The 13,818-nt window shown below is 36.8% G+C and overlaps 1 protein-coding gene and 1 long non-coding RNA gene across 5 annotated transcripts in view; one reads left to right on the top strand and one right to left on the bottom strand.

The window, feature by feature from the left end:
• Positions 1 to 241, bottom strand: part of LOC145266541 (uncharacterized) — a 131,076-nt gene extending 130,835 nt beyond the window's left edge. The window contains exon 1 of the long non-coding RNA XR_013864740.1: positions 110 to 241. This is a non-coding gene — a long non-coding RNA (uncharacterized LOC145266541). The remainder of the gene's footprint in view (positions 1 to 109) is intronic.
• The window catches only part of LOC145266539 (PDZ and LIM domain protein 1-like), a 200,352-nt gene that overhangs the window by 51,653 nt on the left and 134,881 nt on the right, over positions 1 to 13,818 (top strand). The window lies entirely within an intron of this gene.

Here is a 13,818-nt window from a genome sequence, read left to right as displayed (position 1 = left end):
AAAATTATTTTTGACCTGTTTGATTCTGTTATTCATATTGCTTTGTTCTGATTTTTTTTTTTTTTTTTTTTTTTTGCAATGGATAGTTAAAAAAAAAAAAAAGTCTTACTTGTTTTTCTTTTCTATCCAACTCTCTCGAAAGGTAACGTGGTTTCTCCTTCAAATTCTTTTGTACGTTTCTCTGTAAATATACGTTCTGATTTCTCCTTCTCAATGTCGACTTTGAAGAGATTGACCTTTTTGGAAAAAAGAAAAAAAAAAAATTAATGAAATGGAAAAAGAAATACCAAAGGATATGTACGAGGATCATTCCAAAGTATTTTAAAACTAAATTAAAAAAAAAAAAAAAAAACTAAAACGTTCAAGAGCTACAAAGACGGGCCTGGTGCCATTAAAATGAGCAACCTTTTGTGTTCCAGAATTTATTTTTCTACATAGTCAACTATGTATTCATAGGTGTGTTCATTCTAAATGCACTTTTGTGTATACGTACATATCCTTATCTTTATTTTGTTTTGAATTTGATAATTCAGAGAACGGGCATATTTTTTCAGCCAAATGGAGGTCTCATCTCATCTCCGTCGTCTTTCAGGACGCTTCACCACCGAATCTACACTTCTCGAGCTCTCTCGATCTCGCAAGACAGTTTGCAGGTCCCTATCCAATCCTGTGTCCTGTAGCAGGTTGTCAATGCAGGTCATTCTTCTTCTACCACATTTTTGGTGTCCATCTGTTAGTTTCCAGAGAACTAGCTTGCTGGCTTCCTCTTCGCTATGTCTCATGCAGTGACCGGCTACTCTCATCCTTCTCTGCTGTACTTTCAGTGATACTGGTGGTAGGTCACCGTAAAGCTGTTGGTTTGCTGCGTGGCTCCTCCATGATGTATTGAGGACTATTCCTCTCAGAAAAGTTGAAAGTAAGATTTTTTGTCGCCATAGTAGAAACAGACCTTCTCTATGGTGCTGAGGCATAGACTCTTACAAATGCGCTGAAGAAGAGACTGGATGGCTGTTACACACGAATACTCAGGATGGCCCTCAATACAACATGAAGGAGCCACACAGCAAACCAACAGCTTTATGATGACCTACCACCAGAAGGATGAGAGTAGCTGGTCACTGCATGTGACACAGAGAAAAAGCCAGCAAGCTAGTTCTCTGGATACCAGCAGATGGACACCTAAACCGTGGTACAAGAAGAATGACCTACATTGACAGGCCCAGGATTGGAAAGGGACTTGCAAATTGTCATGCAAGATCGAGAGAATTAGATAAGTCGTGTAGATTCGGTGGTGAAGCGTCCTGAAAGACGGCGGAGATTAGATGAGAACTCCATTAGGCTGAAAAAAAATATGCCTGTTCTCTAAATTTTCTAATTCAAAACAAAATAAAGATAAGGATATGTACGTATGACGAGAATAATTCCTATTTTCTGAACAGAATCACTTTGCATCATTTTTATTTTTATGGAACTGTCGGAATATTAAATATTAAATTAAATACTGCAGAAAAAATTAATCTCAATATAATATAGTAGTTTGGGTTATGCTTGATATTGACACCATCGCATGGCCACATCTTTTGTAGAGGTCGTGTTTGTCAGTTGGTCTTAGCTCATCTCAATCTGCTTTGTGCCATAACCTGTGTTCCACTGTTTCCAAAACCTCATGACCATTCTTAAATCTGTTTGTAAACGTGCCCCAATCACTTCCATGCTTGATTAACAATCCTATTTCAGCTTCCTTTTGTGTTCCTTCGTGGACAACTTTATCAACAACAAACGCAGACCGAATGCTGTTTTCATGGTTTTCTTTTCTTTTGTCTTCCCTTCTGGCTGTGCTGTCACTTCTCACATTGGTGGCTGCCAAGAGGTGCGCAATGGCTCATGAGTATTAAAAACAAAACAACTTAAAACACAAAACCGAGAAAAGCAAAAGATTCTGACACATTTTGTAAATATCGTGTGTGTGTGTGACACCATTGTGGGAAATAATCATCTAAACGTCCACACATACATCTTCTGTCGAAGACTTGTTCGTCAGTTGATCTCAGCTTTTCTGCAAAACCCATTATGTGGTAAGCTTAACATGTTAGAAAACAAACTTTTAGCTCGTATTATTTGGATTCTTAGACAAGTATATTTCAGTTTGATTGGTGAATGGGGTGAGGGAAGGAGATGGTGCTGCCAATACTTAGTTAAGTATGTTTCAGTCTGAAAAAAGCGATAACATTAATATAGTGTTTAGGATGTCTACGTTCGCGCCACATGTCCATAGAATGAAAATATGTCACAAACTCCTACAAGGGTTTTGGAGATAGACCCCCCCCCCCTAACCCACACCTAATCAGATATAGTTTGAAACTACATTAAGCAGAATATCTAGATAAGTATGTTTTAATCTGAATAAATAGAATGAATATATTTCTAAGCACGATAGCGATATACAACAGATAAAGAATACAACTGTTGACTTTCCACAGGTCACACTAATAATTCTAATATTTTAAGAAGAATAATTGAATAAGTACCATTAGTTCTGGGTATTACTTTAAAAGACAACAACCAAAAACAAACGAAGGAAAGAAATAAAAATCCGACTCTGCATTTTTTATAAATGCATTTATTTGTGGTTTCTCCAAAACAATGCATTTCATTATATTTCTCCAAGTCTTTTCACACACACATGTGCTTTTTAAAAGTCTCTGTCACCGCCACCTCACACTAGCCAGCGCTTCCTTGCCTTCGACTGTCACACGTCCATCTTTTCCGGCTAGCAACTTACCTTTTTTTCGACCACATGGTGTATTTTTTCCCCCTGTTCTTGCGACGCAAACTTGCGGACACTTGCTAATTTGAGTACGTGCTTTAACAGTTGCTGCTGCTAATATTTTTTCTGGCCAGCTATCTTTCAGCTGCTGCTGATTTTCTCACACACACCCATATGTGCTCCGTTACCATACTTAAAAAATATGCATTTACATATATTCTTAATTCACACACACACACACACACACACACACACACACACACACACACATATTCTATTTCAAACATAAAGACATCCAGTGCTGAGGCCCCATTTGGGGCTGTAGGGGATGTGGAACTGCTCCTTAGTTACTATTACTCCCGGGTCCACTTTGGCTCAGAGTAGTAATACCTGTTTGGGCATCTGGTGCTGCCAGATTAGGATGTCTGAAGATATTGGCTTCCTAACTCCAAAAGTGCCCAAAACATTACAGGTGACTAGGGACCACCTGTGAATTTATATTCCCTAGACACTTTCTCCTTTCGAGGAAGCCGGTTCAACCCACCTAATGTAAATGCTGTTCAACAACAACACAAAAAGTAAGCACCATTTTAGTGAGTGGTATAAGGTGATGAGGAAGGCTGCCAATTTTACATCTCGCCTGATGCATCTGCAAAACGCGTGTACTTACCTGCGAACAGGTGTGTATATATCACCTTTCAACAGACAATCACTGTATTTCCAACCACACCAATTCCGTTTTCTCTCTCATGTGGACTTTTAATCTGTGCCCCATCTCCGCCCACAATTGAATCCCACAGCTCCTAAAACGGCCGCCTCATGTGAGGCAGCAGGCAACCCTTGTTTATTGTTATTTGAGTATTTTAAAGCCGATACCGAAAACAATAGTTTAGCTATTGGTATTAATTTCTTCCCCATTGTGCGCGACATTCTTCGCTTCTCAGATGTTTATTTTGTTGCTTTTTTTTTTTTTTGTGTGTATGTTTCTGTTTGAACAAAGATGGTACCATAATATCATGGGGTCTGTGTTCACGTTGAACTTTCATAAATTGGAAACAATTTCAAGAACTGTAGCTATATGTAATGTTACACACGTTTACACGTTTTTACATGTAGATGTTCAGGGCCCAACACGTTGTAGACTCTGTCGCAAAGAACATAAGAAACAAAGAGAAAAGAAATTCAACTAGTTGTTTCAGGTTTTAACAAAAGGCCTTTATTCCTCTTTCTCCGGTCCTGTCGGTGGGGCATTAGAATACGCCGACTGCCCCCCTGCAGAGGGTAAAAGTCCCTAAATGGTGGTCCTGGATATGATCTTAAACTATATCCAGTGGTGAGGCCCCAGCTTGTGGGCCTTGGGGAGTGTGGAGCCACCCTTTAATTACTATTTCACCCAGGCCCACTCTGACCCAGAGTGGTAATACCTGTTAGGGTCCCAACTATGGGTTAAATAGAAACCGACGTGAAAACAACAAATATATTCTATTAAAAAAATTTTCTTTAAAATCTTTGGATTCGGCATTAAATAACCCGAAAAGGGTTGATATGCCGTAAAACAAAAACAACCAACCAACCAACCAATCCTCTTTCTCCGGCCACGTGTGACTTCTCTTCTTAGCCGTGACGTCACCCATGTGTCTCTAACGTGATCCTTCTCTCTGACCTTTGTCCTCTTGAACGTGATCCTTTCTTTCGTTGTCCGTCTCACTAACGTGATCATCAATCTTTGCACACCTTTTTTTATAATCTGGAACAAATGCATAGAGGACATTGCAAAGGCTGCTGCAAAGAAGGTGGGTTCCCTCTATCGAGCTAGAAGACTACTCACACCTGAGAGTATCCTGTACCTCTACAAGGCCACCATTCGCCCATGTATGGAGTATTGTTGCCACATCTGGGCTGGTACATCTACCACTAGTCCTTCCCTCTTAGATTAAGTCCAAAAAAGAGTTTCTATTATTACTAATTGTTGTTCTAAAAATAACACTGAAACTAGATCAGTCAGTCAGTCGGCTTTCTTTATCTTTCTATTATATTGAACAAGGCCACTATTCGCCCATGCATGGAGTATTGTTGCCACATCTGGACTGGTGCATCTACCACTAGTCTCTCCCTCTTAGATTAAGTCCAAAAAAGAGTTGTCAATCTAATCAGTCCCACTTTATCAACTAAGCTCCAGCCCCTGTCCCATCGCCGCAATGTTGCATCACTGTGCCTGTTTTAAAAATATTTTAATGGAATGTGTTCTGATGAACTTGTTTCACTTGTACCCCACTTGACGTATATATCCCCGACAAACCAACTTAGCAATAAGATCTCAACCCTTCACTGTTGAAGCCCCTAAATGTCAGAAAGCTTTCTATTCTAATAGTTTCTTCCCTCGAACAGCTAGACTTTGGAATTCCCTCCCTGCTGCCTGCTTCCCTGGCTGTACTAATATGCAGAAGTTTAAATGTAACATAAACAAATATCTTGTTAATCACTCCTAGATATTGTCCCAAATAGTAGCCCTTACGTCCAAGCGGCGAAATGCTTTGTAAGGGGTGAACATGATCTTTTTCTTTTTTTCCCTTGCCATGACGTCAGAATACAAACATGATATTTCCACTGATCCTGCCAGTTTCACTATCACTGTAACTCACTTGGTGTTCTGTCGCCCTGTTTTCCATGGATTTTCCATTGTATAAGGGCTGGCCTTTTTCCATGGAATTTGGGTGATATTACTCTTCCCTGGAATTTTTGTAATCTCCGCATTAATTTTGACAGCCTCGTATCTCTCGCTTCCTTTATTTTGTCTTTTAGTCCTCACATGCGAGGAGTGACGTTTCTGACAAAGGGGAAAAATTGCTGTTTTTCTGGGTTGAAATCTATCCATATAATAGTTATCATTAGCTAGATTATAGCCTTGAAGTAGTATTGTTTGTTATCATTTTTTTTTTTTTTTTGGAAGGGGTGATTCTTTACATCAAGTGGCTTCATGCTCTGTCCAGAGCAATTTCCATGAAAAATTCAATTCCACAGTTTCTAAAACAGCCACCTCATATGAGATGGCAGACAATCATTGTTTATTATTATTTGTATTTTTTAAAGCTAAACTGAAAACAACCGGTCAACTTATTGGTAAGTACTCAACATTCACAGCAAACACTCGTCTATCTACAACCACTGACAACACTTACCTCCATCTTTGTCTGTGCCTAAATCTAAACGCAAATTCCATAAACAAAGTTTTCTTTCTAGAGCTGTCTCCCTCAGGAACTCTGTACTGCAGGTTTGCATTCCAGCTGACTACAGCATGGTTGTTTTCATGTCTAATGTAAACAGTTTTGTTGAGCCATCCCCTTAAATAATCAAATTCTACATAATTTCCGCCATTATGCTGTTGTCTCAATAGCCACCTTACACTCATTAACCCTTATCCTCGAGTGGTTTTCAGGCCTTGGTAAGTGGTGACTTTCATCAGTCTCATAACTCTCACTTCCCTTATTTTGTCCTTTAGTCCTCACATTCCATGAGCGATGTTTTTCAACAAACGGGGAAGATCTAGATTAATGTTCTCATCTTGAATATCGTTTTTCACAACGTTTTGGTCGATTTAACCTCCGACCTTCTTCATGTGTATCTTGCTGAACTCGAGAATGTTTCTGTCGAAGTCGGGAATCTGGACGGAATTTCGAACGGAACCCTTCATTTACTTCAAGGAGGTAGCACGGTCTCATTTCATAAACCATGACTGGATTGAGGTCCGAAGTAATTCTCAATCGTATTTTTCGGTCGCCCAAACTGAGGATTGAACCTTCATCCTTCAGGAGAATATGACTTTTACAAGTACTCTAACCACCGTGGCACGGGTCCACATGGCTGATGGAATGAGAGCATGCTACCCCCATGAAGTAAATAAAGGGTTGCGTTCCAAATTTTATTCAGATTCCCAAGTTTGACAGAAACATTCCCAAGTTCGACAAGATACACCTGAAGAATGTCGGAGGTTACATCAACTGAAATGTTGTGAAAATAACACTAAAGATGAGAACAGTAGTCCAAAATCAAATAATGCAAACTAGCAGGGAGACTCGATGTTGTCCGGGATTGAATGAGGATTAATAAATGTTCCACCTTTCCATACTTTTATTGTCATCGAAATCGGTAAAAATCACTCATATTTTAATCATGGAATTATTTTTACATAAGGACTTAAATTCAAGTTAAACGTACAAAAGTCAAGTATCATAGTTCAGTTGTGCTCTAGAAAGAAACATTCATTCGTCTTATAAAAAAATCTAGAGTTGATTTTATAGGCTGGACCTTTCTGCTGATAAAATTCTCAAATGCACTTGTGATGTCAGGTTGTATAAAAGTGTTAACTTTAATCAAAATCGGACTTCCGTCTTTAATCGGATTTTTTAGATTATCGATTTTCAATACTTATCAGACACATTGTGATACAAAACCTACGTAAGAACATTCCCAGACACGTAGCAGTATCAGAATTTTTGTAGGAATTTTTGACACCCCTAACACGAAACTGCGAATACAATATAAAAATCTCGTAATTTCTCTGTTAAAAGTGGGTTATTTTTTTTCTTTATGGATTATACTTCCAAAATAAACTATTAAAGTTGTTTTAAAAGTAATAGAAATATTTTTTTTTTTTTTAAAAACAATAATGAATTTTCCGAACTCAATATTTTTCAATTTTTAAACTTTAAAAATCTATCAAAATTTTTCTATTGATTCTATTTTTACGATATTTTCAGAGTCAATGTGAAATTTTATGTTCTTTCCAATAAACCGAATATAATATTTTAGACAAACGTTTTTTTTTAAATTCACGCCCCCCCCCAAGTGTCACCCATTTTGAAATGTCTATTAAAAAGGTTATAATTAATTTATGTCGCACAAATTGAAGAGAAAGGGTCAATAAATAATATATTCAAATTTAAAACAAAAAAAAAATCGCTTTTTTAGAAATTTACCTGTAAAGTCCGAAGTTTAAAACCTTATTTTATAAGAACACATTGTTTTTTTTTTGTCTTTTTTTTGTCTTTTTTTTTTTTAATGAAACCTTGGTCCTTGCTCCTTTAATTGAAAAAATAATTAGGGCTTGAATTACATTTTTCGAGGAGTTATAAGCTTGAAAAGACAGGGGGTCGAATAATTCACGCCTCTCATTTTGAAATGTCTATTAAAAAGTAAATAATTAATTTATTTTGAATAGTTTTATATATCACAAATTGAAGAGAAAAGGTCAATAAATAATATATTCAAATTTAAAACAAAAAAAAAACGCTTTTTTAGAAATTTACCTGTAAAGTCCGAAGTTTAAAACCTTTTTTTTTAAAAAAAAAACATTGTTTTTTTTTTTGTTTTTTTTTTTTTAATAAAACCTTGGTCCTTGCTCCTTTAATTGAAAAAAAAAAATTAGGGCTTGAATTACATTTTTCGAGGAGTTATAAGCTTGGAAAGATGGGGTGGAATTATTCACTATTTTCACGAAATTTCTGACACTGCTAAAAGTACCTTTGTGTGAAAATTAAAAAAAAATTAGCCCAGCGGTTTCAGAGTCTATATGGAACAAACACAGACAAAGTTCTTTTAATATAACAGTAGAGATTACTTTGTTTGTGTGACCAGCATATCGACCTTCTTTGGATCATTTGATGCTATATATAAGACTAGCGGGGGTACCCGGCGTTGCCCGGGTGTTTGTAGGTGTGTATATATGATTTAAATTTTTAGATACTTTCAGAGTAGATTTTCACTGGATATATTCCGGCAATGTTTTAGTATAGTTTGTTATTTGATGGTATTTATATTTTATGGTAAAGATTTGCTCTTTTTTAGGAAATTTAGACTGGTTTTAGGATTTCCTTTTTCGAAGAGTTCTTTTAACTTTGTGGCCTTGTAGTAGTGTTGACGAATTCGTGTGAGGTCATAGTTGTTAAGTAAAAAGTGTTTCACTGTATAAGGTTCGTGACATGGTATACATTTAGGAGGTTATGTATGTGTGTTCTATCCGGATACGTAATAAAACTATTTCTTCTTTAAGTGATTTTCTGGGATTGAGTCAGTTTTTTTTTTTTTTTTTTAATTACAGGCATAATTTGGAAGAGTTTGTTGTTTTGGCAATTGTTCCAGTTTTCTTACCATTTCTTTGTAATAAAATTGTTTATTGAAGGTTTGTAGTCGTATCTGATTAAAGAGATTACTACAGCTGGTTCTGAATATGACCTTAAACTATATCCGATGGTGAGGTCCCAGCTGCGGGCTTTGGGGAGTGTGGATCCACCCTTTAATTGCCATTGCTCCCAGGCCCACTCTGACTCGGAGTGGTAGTACCTGTTAGGGTCCCAACTATGGGTTAAATAGAAACCGACTTGAAAAAAAAAATCTATTAAACAATTTTTCTTCAAAATCACTAGATTCGGCATTGAATAACCTGAAAATGGTTGATATGTCGTATAACAAAAACAACCAATCAAGAAAGATTGCTACAGCATAATCACGCTGAATAACCCAAATAATACGCATTACTAATCGTCATCCCAAAAATTTAAAAACGTAAATGGGGGAAGAATTGCTGTTTTCTAAGTTGGAATCTATTCATATAACTCTTTTACTTACCTATTAACACGTGTACATATATCACCTTTCGACAAACAATCGTTGTATTTTCAACCACACCAATTCCGTTTTCTCTCTCGTGTCAACTAATTATCTGTGCCCTCTCTTCGCCCACAATTGAATTCCGCAGCTCCTAAAACGGATTATTTGTGTCTTTTAAAGCCGACACCGAAAGCAACAGTTAAGCGATTGGTATTAATTTCTGCTTCATTGTACGAGACATTCTTCTCTTCTCGGGTGCCTTGTTGCTTTTTTTGTTTTCTTTCGCAAAAAAGGTTTTGGATCTCGACCAAGAAATGCGTTTCCTCATGCTGCTTCCTTGTTAGCCGCCAGCGCAGATTCTGATAATCGAAATTCTGTCTTGGAGATGGGCCTTCAGCGGCGCCAACAACAGGTCGTTTAGGATAGAAGGAATTTGCACACCCACTCGTACGAGCGGTGAATGGTGCAGGTGTTCTTGTTGACATCAAACGTGCTTATGTGTTCGTCGACATTCGTGCCGTGTCTGTGCCTGTAAACACGCAAAGGTAGAATGCAAGCACAAACATTTTTGTTTTTGTTGTTAATCAACAAACGTCACTCATGGGGCCTATTCAATTTACGTGAAACTGTTCAACTCTTATTCAATCATCATCATTATCATCGTCATCATCATCAGAATCAACATATGCGTCATCACTATCGAAACCATCATCATCATCAGCAACAGCAGCAGCAGGATCATTATCATCATCATCAGCAGCAGCAGCAACAATATCATCATTATCACCTTCAGCAGCAACAGCAATATCATCATCGTCATCATCAGTAGCAGCAGTATCATCATCAGCAGCAGCAACAGTAACAGCAATATCATCGTCATCATCAGCAACAATGGCATCATCATCATCATCATCATCATCATCAACAGCAGCAGTATCATCATCATCATCATCATCAGCAGCAGCAGCAGCATTTATCATTATCAAAACCACCAACATCAGCAGTAGAAACAGCATCATCATCTATCATTGTTGAAACCATTAGTATCATCATCAGCATAACTATCATCATCATCATCATCATCATCATCATCATCATCGAAACTACCACCACTACTACTAGCTTTCCTGTCAACTGACCTTATTATCTTAACTGTTCTACATCTACTGAACGAAACCCTCTTGCCCATTCCTTCAAATAAAACTAAATAAAGCCTACATTTTGACCCTTACACTTAGCAGTAGTATTTTAAAACTTCTATGCATATGGATTGACTTCTAAACTAATTAACCGATCATTATGAATTTTGAAAGGCGTAAAAGGTGGGTAATATGAAGTTCATCACAGGTATCCTGTCCATGAAGATGTCCATTGTCTCTTTAGTAGGGAGAAGGAGGAGGAGGGAAGCCAACACTTAACAACATGATCACTCGTTGCATATCGTTTCCATCATTTATATTTTGGTTTCGTTCAATGATGTCGCAACATTCCATGTCCCGTGAGGCGCGGAGTGGATTTCAAGACCTGCTGCTGCGTGTTCTGCGAGTTCCATTGCATATTGCACAGTTTTTTGGCGCCGTTTCAAATGTTTCTTGGTTGTCATCAGAAAACGTCGTTTATCAATGTCTTATGTTAGTCATCTTTTTGACAGACCAACTTATTTTTTTTTCTTTGTGGCAGCGAAAAGAGCGATTTAATTATTATAGTAAAAAAATAATTATATATATATATATATATATATATCTGTATGTGTGTGTGTATTTTCTTTATTTTTAAAAATATTACTGGCTACACATATGCATACATGTTTCAACTATAATTTCTTTTGACATCCAGTGTCGTCAGACCACTAGCCTCAGTTTGAGATTAAGTAAGTTCAGATGTATTGAACTAAAAAAAAACACTATTTTGTCAAAAATGCTCAATACATATGCAGAGTTATTATGAGGTAATTATATATACGTCAGAAAAATTCTATGTATACTAATCTACGTTTCGACGGTGTCAATAGTCTCGCCAGGAGCTAAGGTTAAACTCAATGATTCGGGATGCTGATTTTATACGACGGCTTGTTTTGGAGAGCATTAGTATTCGCCCTCTCCTTACTTTTTATTCCTCCTTTCTCTCCCTCTCCCTCATATATACGATTTTGTTTTTTATTATAGAAACATTATTGGCCACATACGCACATGTTTCAGCGGCGATTTCATAAAAAATTTAGTTTCTTTCGGCACGTTTTGCGTACTATAATACAACTATACCTGTTATTATTTATTTTATAAACAGTGAAATTTCATGTGACTAACACATACGAAACAACAGCAATACAGCCATTATATATATAGATGGAGAGAGAGAGAGATGTTATTTGTTTTTGTTTTTGCGATACGTTTTTGAATGAATTCAATTATTTACGAAAGTGCATTTTTACCTAAATGCGAGTTGGGAATAATTTTCCCTTTAACCAATTTGGTACCCCCACATGGGGAGCGGTATATATATTATTTTTAAAATGTAATTATCCACTTACACGTGTTTCGTCGTCTACGACTCATCAGAGTTATCTACGACTCATCTAGCAGTTTATTTTATTACCGTTTTATCTGTTTAGTTACACATGTTTCCGCTACTGAATCGTATTAGCGATCCAGTAACATCGTCAGACTTGGACAGAAGTGGTTATTATCTAATAGTTATTATCTAATAACCACTTCTGTCCAAGTTTGACGAAGTTACTGGATCGTTGATACGATTCAGTAGCGGAAACATGTGTAACTAAACAGATAAAACGGTAATAAAATAAATATATATATATTTACTCTGCAATAGTATTGAGCACCTTCTTCGAGTTTTTACTATTTACCAGTTCTGCTATATTTATATATATATATATATATTTATATATATATATAGTCATCGACATACAGTCCCGTTTCGTGGTATCACAACTCATCAGTGCCGCTAGACTAGAATCTCTCCCAAGTCAAGGATTGAACCTAGAACCGTCGTGTTGACAGTCGGCAGTTCTCCCACCCGACCACAGAAGCGACGCCCGTAAATAACTCGTTGGAATGTCTCTTTAAATAGACATCCGCTACCATTTGTACAGTGCTCAAACCGCCTGTTTGTAAACAAACAAACAACGAGCTTCGCATTTTTCAGCCAATTAAGTAGCGAGTGAGATTATTTATGACAGTGCTCTACCCAAAGACAGTGCTCTACCCAAAACCTCTCGCCTTGATGGAAAGTAGACTAAATCTGGCTGCTATGGTTTAAAATGATCTGAAATAACAACAAGGGGGGGACTTGATTCGTTTTCAAATTACTTTATTCTGTGAGATAAATTAATGTATTTATAAATTATTATAATTCTAATAAATACTAGCTGGATGCACGGCGTTGCCCAGTCGTAGGATATACTTAAAGATGATATTTTAATTTATGCAAATTGTGTATGTATTATTATTATTATAGAATCAATCCTCTACTGAATGTTATGTATTGCAAGGAATAATTTGCCAAGTAGACTAATTTGAAAAATAATAATAATAATAATAATAATAATAATAATAATAATAATAATAACAACAATGATAATGTTGTTCATCAGATTTCTGTCTGTGTTTGTTTACAATATCACGTCAGCTGATATGTGGGCTTGACGATGAATGTTCTGGAAAAGTCACTTCTGATTAATGTTTAGTTTTAAAATATGCAAAAATAATTTGCGGCAATTTTAAATGGTACCTCTTCTTTTATTGTAAATTGAACTAATTTCCCAAATCTCAATACTCCTTATGTCAAATCTCGAGTCTGTAGACCGAAAATTGACAAAGTTATTTGGTAGGGAAATGTATACAGACGGACAGACAGACAGACAGACAGACAGACACACACACACACACACACATTTTCACTTTTATAGATATATAGATATATGTGAATTATTAAAACTAGCCGGACCTGTGTAAATTCCACAGCGGTATCTTTCATATGTTTTTGTGTACATTCAACGTGAATGGAAACCCCGTGATATTATTGTACCTATTTACTATGCCTCCCCAAGAACAAGAAATAGAAGTGCAGCATCTGAAGAACAGATACTACACTTTGATCTTGTCCCGAAGGCCCCGTGATATTATTGTAACCCTTTTGCTAAAACTGTAAAAGTATGTATCTGTTGTTTAAGAAAGAAGATTTGTTCATAGAATCTACGTTTAGGTTTAGGCACAGATAAAGAGTGGGGGAAATTAGTGATAGTGGTTTCAGTTAGACGAGTGTTTTTCTTGAAAGTCAGGCCAGGGGGATGGGACATAGATTGGAGCTCAGACGAGCACTTGCTATGAAAAACACGATAAAGTAGAGGCAGGCTCGCAACATCTCTTCTGTGGGAAAGAGGTTGCAGGGAAGAGAAAAGGGCATCTCCCACTAGACTACGAAGTCTA

Source organism: Euprymna scolopes, chromosome 41, assembly GCF_053919585.1.
Source record: "Euprymna scolopes isolate OS-2025 chromosome 41, ASM5391958v1, whole genome shotgun sequence".
NCBI lineage: Eukaryota > Metazoa > Mollusca > Cephalopoda > Sepiida > Sepiolidae > Euprymna > Euprymna scolopes.
This window is presented reverse-complemented; position numbering and strand designations above follow the sequence as displayed.